The sequence below is a fragment of the Penaeus vannamei genome, chromosome 15 (assembly GCF_042767895.1).
Source record: "Penaeus vannamei isolate JL-2024 chromosome 15, ASM4276789v1, whole genome shotgun sequence".
Lineage (NCBI taxonomy): Eukaryota > Metazoa > Arthropoda > Malacostraca > Decapoda > Penaeidae > Penaeus > Penaeus vannamei.
In genome coordinates, this window is record NC_091563.1 from 34,601,663 (window position 1) to 34,609,162 (window position 7,500).

The window sequence follows — 7,500 nt, forward strand, 5'->3', positions numbered from 1 at the left end:
CTGGAATGAACTAAGCATCGATAACTGGAATTGACTAAAAACATTACTTATCAACAAATGTTTCATTAAACTAACATATCAATATTTGAAATATGGAAAATGGACAGAAAATAGCTAAAACACGATAACAATAGCTATAATGGCCAGATCGGGTCAGATTAAATCAGATCAGGTCAGATTAAATCAGATCAGGTCAGAATACATTGAATCAGGTGAGATTTCATAAGATCAGGTTAAATCACATCAGTTTAAGTCAAATAACATCAGATTAGGTTAGATCACATCAAAAACGGTCAGATAAGATCATATATCATATCAGATGACGTCAGCTTACATCAGATCAGGCCAGAATACATCAGATCAGGTCATCACAATAGGTCATAATAGTTCAGATTACATCAATTCAAGTCAGATAACATCAAACATGTCAGATTAAATCAGATCAGTTCAGATCACAACAAATCACATCGGTCAGGTCAAATCACATCAAATGTGGTTAGATCACATCAGATCAGTTCAGATTACATCATATCAGGTCAGAGCACATCGGATTAGGTCAGGTCACATCAAATACGCTCAGATCACATCAGATCAAATCATCAGTTAACATCAGATGAGGTCAGTTAACATCAGATGAAGTCAGTTAACATCAGATCAGGTCGGATCCCATATCAGGTCAATCACATCAAATCTGGTCAGATTGCTTCAGATCAGGTTAGATCACATTAGAACAGCTCAGGTCACATCAGATCGCATCATATCAAGTCAGAACAGGTCGGATCACATATCAGGTCAATCACATCAAATTAGGTCAGACTGATTCAGATCAGGTCAGATCACATTAGAACAGCTCAGGTCACATCAGATATCAAATAAAGCCAGATAACATCATATCAGCTCAAAATACATCATATCAAATGAGATCAGATCAATTTAAATTACATCAGGTCAGACGACAACATATCACATCGGTAAGGTCAAATCAATCCCGATTTGATGTGATCTGACCTGATTTGTTGTAGTCTGACATGATCTGATGCAATATGACTTGAACTGATGTAATCTAACGTAATCTAATGTGATCTGGCCTGAACTGATGTGATCTGACCTGATCTGATGTCATCTGACCTGATCTGATGTAATCTGACCTGATCGGATGTAATCTGACCGGGTCTGCTAAGATGTAGCCTATTCTAATGCGATCCGATGTGATGTGATCTAATATGATTTTGGGTGATCTGATCTGATAATCAGATCACGTCAGTTTACATCAAATCAGGTCAGGTCAGATCACATCAGATTTGTCTGGCCAGCCTGACGTGATCTGTTATTCGATGTGATTTAACCTGATCTTCTGCGATCTGATGTGATTTGACCTGATGTAATGTGATCAGATATGATGTAATATGATGTTATCTAACCTGATCTAATGTGATCTGACCTGATATAATGTGATCTGACCTGTCAGATCAAATCGGATCAGGTCAGATCAGGCCATCTTACTTCAGATCAGGTCGGATCACATCAGATCAAGCAAGATTCCATCAGGTCAGGTCAATTCACATTAGTTCAGATCGAATGTGATCTGATCAGATCAGATCATATTACATCAAATCAGGCAGGTCATCTTACTTCAGATCAGGTCAGATCACATCAAATCACGTCAGATCACATCAGATAAGTAAGATTACATCAGATCAGGTCACCTGACATTATATCAGGCTTGAATACATCAGATCAGGTCAGATCACGCCTGATTACATCAGATCCGGTCATATTCAAATCAGATTAAATATGATTAGGTCAGATCACATAAGATCGGGTCAGATAAAATCAGATCATATCACATCTGTCCTGACTTGATGTGATCTGATCTAATATGACCTTTTCTGGTGAAATTTGACGTGATCTGATGTGATCTGGCCGTATTTGATGTGACCTGATCTGATGTGATTTCATATTATGTGATCTGATGTGATTTCATATTATGTGATCTGATGTGATTTCATATTATGTGATCTGATGTGATTTCATATTATGTGATCTGATGTGATTTCATATTATGTGATCTGATGTGATTTCATATTATGTGATCTGATGTGATTTCATATTATGTGACCTGATGTGATTTCATATTATGTGATCTGATGTGATTTCATATTATGTGATCTGATGTGATTTCATATTATGTGATCTGATGTAATCTGACCTGATCTGATGTAATCTAACCTGATCTGATGTGAACTGACCTCATCCGATGTAATCTGATTATCTGATTTTATGACTTGACCTGATCTAATGTGATTTGATCTGATGTTATCTGACCTGATGTTATGTGATTTGACCTGATCTATTATAATATGATGTGATCTGACCTGATCTGATGTATTCTAGCCTGACCTTATGCGATGACCGTGACTGGTGTTATATGAACTAACATGATGTGATGTGACCTGATCTTATGCACAGGCACGACCTTGTACATAGTGTACATTTCTGCTTATGTGCATACCGTGGCTGTAGCGTCTCTGTCGTAATTATAGTCCAATTAAAAACTATTTAAGAAAATCAACGATAGAGACGCATTTCTCAAAATTCAAAATCAGTCTTACGATCCTCATTGCACGGCGCTTTTACTAACTTTGAAAATTGATCAATGTTTTTTGAGTAGAAGCCCCCACCAGTATGAAGCTCCTTCGAGATTGTTTTTTGTTTGTTACTGCCCTTCATTGATTGCAAAGAGTATTAAATGCCTTGTACTGATCGCACAATGTAGGTGATTGGTTCTCCCTTTTGTGCAGTGACGTCATGCACATCCTAGGCCCAGTCTACTTCGATTTTACATGTCCCTGACTTTTAGAATTTATTCGTTCTTGCTATTTTAAAAATATTGCGATTTCAATTCATTAAGTTGTTTTACATGGTACAAGTTTCATAGCGGCGAGTAATGAACACACACACACACACACACACACACACTCATAGTATATACAGGTTGTGCATTTATTGTAAGTTATTTTCTTTGATAGTTTCTCACAATAGGGATTGTTGAACTGCGATTAAATAGTGGATCACAATGTTAATAATGATGATAATTATAGGTATAGGTGTGGATTATTATGCATCTGCGAATGTGGGTGAACATATTGATTTTCAACTTTGGCGTAATTGGATATTATTGAACGTCACGAGATATCTGAGAACGGGAGATTTTAACAGATGCGTAAAGGCATACCATTAGTATGTGTTCTGGCTTCCCGGTTTCTATGTAAGATTAAAATTTATTAACTTGTATTTCTTATCAGCTAAACTAAAACATGTAAGCATGTATTATAAACTAAAACTAGAGAAAGCTATTAACATATATTTATCATCAACTAAAGTAAAATATATAGACGTATACATGTATAGAACGACAAAATCATAATCCTTCATACCAAAGCTCAGGGAATATGTATGACGTCAATTTTGTTATTCTGGAATCAATGACTCAACCGCTGAAACAACGTCTTCCAATCCTCGAAAAGGGAGATACTCTCTGGCCCGTAAGGGGATCGAACCCTCGACATCCGCGTTATTAGCACGGCGCTCTAACCAACTGAGCTAACAGGCCCTGTATACAAGGTCGTTCCAGTGCATAAGATCAGGTCACATCACATCATGTTAGTTCATATAACACCAGTCACGGTCATCATATAAGGTAAGGCTAGAATACATCAGATCAGGTCAGATCACATCATATTATAATAGATCAGGTCAAATCACATAACATCAGGTCAGATTACATAACATCAGGACAGATAACATCAGGTCAAGTCATAAAATCAGATAATCAGATTACATCGGATGAAGTCAATTCACATCAGATCAAGTCAGATTACATGAGATCAGGTCAGATTACATCAGATCAGGCCAGATTACATCAGATCACATAATATGAAATCATATCAGATCACATAATATGAAATCACATCAGATCACATAATATGAAATCACATCAGATCACATAATATGAAATCACATGATCACATAATATAAAATCACATCAGATCAGGTCACATCAAATACGGCCAGATCACATCTGATCAGGTCAAATTACACCAGAAAAGGTCATATTAGATCAGATCACATCAAGTCAGGACAGATGTGATATAATCTGATTTGATCTGACCCGATCTTATGTGATCTGACCTAATCATATTTAATCTGATTTGAATATGACCGGATCTGATGTAATCAGGCGTGATCTGACCTGATCTGATGTATTCTGACCTGATATATTGTCAGGTGACCTGATCTGATGTAATCTTACTTGATCTGATGTGATCTGACCTGATTTGGTGTGATCTGACTTGATCTGAAGTAAGATGACCTGCCTGATTTGATGTAATATGATCTGATCTGATCAGATCACATTCGATCTGAACTGATCTAATGTGAATTGACCAGACCTGATGTAATCTTACTTGATCTGATGTGATCCTACCTGATCTGAAGATGGCCTGATCTGACCTGATCCGATTTGATCTGACCATATCTGAAGTAAGATGACCTGATCTGCTCTGATCTCACCTGATCTGATCATCATATCAGGTCAGATCACATTATATCAGGTCAGATCACATTAGATCAGGTTAGATAACATCATATCACATCAAATCTAGGTCACATCACATCAGGTCGCATAAGATCAGGTTAAATCACATCGCATAAGTTCAGATCAGATCACGTCAGACTGGCCAGACAAATCTGATGTGATCTGACCTGACCTGATGTAATCTGACCTGATTTGATGTAAACTGACCTGATCTGATTATCAGATCAGATCACCCAAAATCATATCAGATCACATCACATCGGATCGCATTAGATTAGGCCACATCACAGCAGATCCGGTCAGATTACATCCGATCAGGTCAGATGACATCAGATCAGGTCAGATCACATCAGTTCAGGCCAGATCACATTAAATTAAAACCTGATCTGATGTATTCTAGCCTGGCCTCATGTGATGACCGTGACTGGTGTTATATAAATTACATGATGTGATGTGACCTCATTTTATGCACAGGCACGACCTTGTATACAGGGCCTGTTAGCTCAGTTGGTTAGAGCGCCGTGCTAATAACGCGGATGTCGAGGGTTCGATCCCCTTACGGGCCAGAAAGTGTCTCCCTTTTCGAGGATTGGAAGACGTTGTTTCAGCGGTTGAGTCAAGGATTCTAGAATAACGAAATTGACGTCATACATATTCCCCGAGCTTTGGTATGAAGAATTATGATTTTGTCGTTCTATACATGTGTACGTTTATATATTTTACTTTAGTTGATGATAAATATATGTTAATAGCTTTCTCTAGTTTTAGTTTATAATACATGCTTACATGTTTTAGTTTAACTGATAAGAATTACAAGTTGATAACTTTTAATCTTACATACAAACCGGGAAGCCAGAACACATACTAATGGCATGCCTTTACGCATCTCTTAAAATCTCCCATTCTCAGTTATCTCGTGACGTTCAAAAATATCCAATTACGCCAAAGTTGAAAATCAATATCTTCACCCACATTCGCAGATGCATAATAATCCACACCTATACCTATAATTATCATCATTATTACCATTGTGATCCACTATTTAATCGTAGTTCAACAATCCCTATTGTGAGAAACTATCAAAGAAAATAACACAATAAATGCACAACCTGCATATACTATGAGAGAGAGAGAGAGAGAGAGAGAGTGTGTGTGTGTGTGTGTGTGTGTGTGTGTGTGTGTGTGTGTGTGTGTGTGTGAGTGTTCATTACTCGCCGCTATGAAACTTGTACCATGTAATACAACTTAATGAATTGAAATCGCAATATTTTTAAAAATAGCAAGAACGAATAAATTCTAAAAGTCAGGGACATGAAAAATCGAAGTAGACTGGGCCTAGGATGTGCATGACGTCACTGCACAAAAGGGAGAACCAATCACCTACATTGTGCGATAAGTACAAGGCATTTAATACTCTTTGCAATCAATGAAGGGCAGTAAAAAACAAAAAACAATCTCAAAGGAGCTTCATACTGGTGAGGGCTTCAACTCAAAAAACATTGATAAATTTTCAAAGTTAGTCGTGCAATGAGGATCGTAAGACTGATTTTGAATTTTGAGAAATGCGTCTCTATCGTTGATTTTCTTAAATAGTTTTCAATTGGACTATAATTACAACAGAGACGCTACAGCCACGGTATGCACATAAGCAGAAATTTACACTGGTTAGTTATAATATCGTTTTGTGTTTTTTTATTTTGTTTTTGTTTACAAAGAGTTTGTCAGACCCGTTATTTTTTGTTTGCGAGTATTTTTCAAATATTCAACGTAAAACGTACTAAGATAGTCAGCAGGGTATGTTCTGGGGGAAAATGTTCATACCTTATAAAAATCGGGGATATTTTCTTTGGGGTGCGTTTAATATGCCGCAAAATACTTATTCCACTAGTTGTTCTTCACTCTGTAAGCTTATACAACCAAACGCTCCCTCTGTAAGCTTATACAACCAAACGCTCCCTCTGTAAGCTTATACAACCAAACGCTCCAACAAATCACAAATAATTCTATGGTAGATTTGCATTTATAAGCTACAGTTGTTACGAATACAAAATGCAGAATGCTTGTAAAATTAATCTTTAGTTGTACTTACCTTATGAGGCGTGGTTAGGAGAGGAATATCCAGGGACCAAGACGCTTATCCATACTGAGAAGATTTCTCATAGTTTTCACCTTACTATTTTCCAGGAACTAAAGGATGCATCACTTAAAACACTGATTTACTTCCGCAAATATGTAATACAGTAAACACAACGTCCGAATATTATTGCACTACATAGTATCACTCCAAATGGTCTCGAGGAACTGAAGGCTGAATGCGAAAGGCAAGAAACACAACAGCCAAGGAAAAATAAATGGTATGTCAACGTCCAGCTGAGCGGTGGACATACATGCCAAGACTACTGTCATGTGCCCTTTGTTCGTGACTCTCCCTCGCTTAACTAATAATTAATGGTTTTGGTACTTATATCACGCATCATCCAAATGTATGTAGGACAGAAATCAATCAATGTAGGCTTATTCATGAATGTGTGCCTTACACATTCATGAATAAGCCTACATTATTATTATAACGGACTCTAACGCTCTGAAATATGAATTTCTATTGCGTTTCATTTTTTTCTGCTAAACTGTCAACTCCGTTAATTTTAGGTTTGTACAAATATTGTGATAGTTCCCAGGAATCCTTCATTTGTGGGGCAAAGGTCTCTGATAGGGTATTAGATGAAGGTATCTAACAGAGGCACTGATTACTTCAAAGGTTTGAACGGTCGAGATTTCCATTTTTTCATATTTTCATTCATGTTTTCCAATACTTGTAATATGCACTACTTATTACACTGATTTATTTACGCAGCTATATAACACAGGAAGTACAACGTAAAAAAAAAAAAAATGTATACACT

At 36.9% G+C, this 7,500-nt stretch overlaps 2 non-coding genes across 2 annotated transcripts; one reads left to right on the forward strand and one right to left on the reverse strand.

Moving 5' to 3' along the window:
- Positions 1–3,539: 3,539 nt before the first annotated feature.
- On the reverse strand, positions 3,540–3,613 carry TRNAI-AAU (transfer RNA isoleucine (anticodon AAU)). Its single transcript has one exon. It is a non-coding gene; the product is annotated as a tRNA-Ile (tRNA).
- A 1,476-nt stretch (positions 3,614–5,089) lies between these two features.
- TRNAI-AAU (transfer RNA isoleucine (anticodon AAU)) lies at positions 5,090–5,163 on the forward strand. The gene has a single exon. It is a non-coding gene; the product is annotated as a tRNA-Ile (tRNA).
- Positions 5,164–7,500: the final 2,337 nt, after the last annotated feature.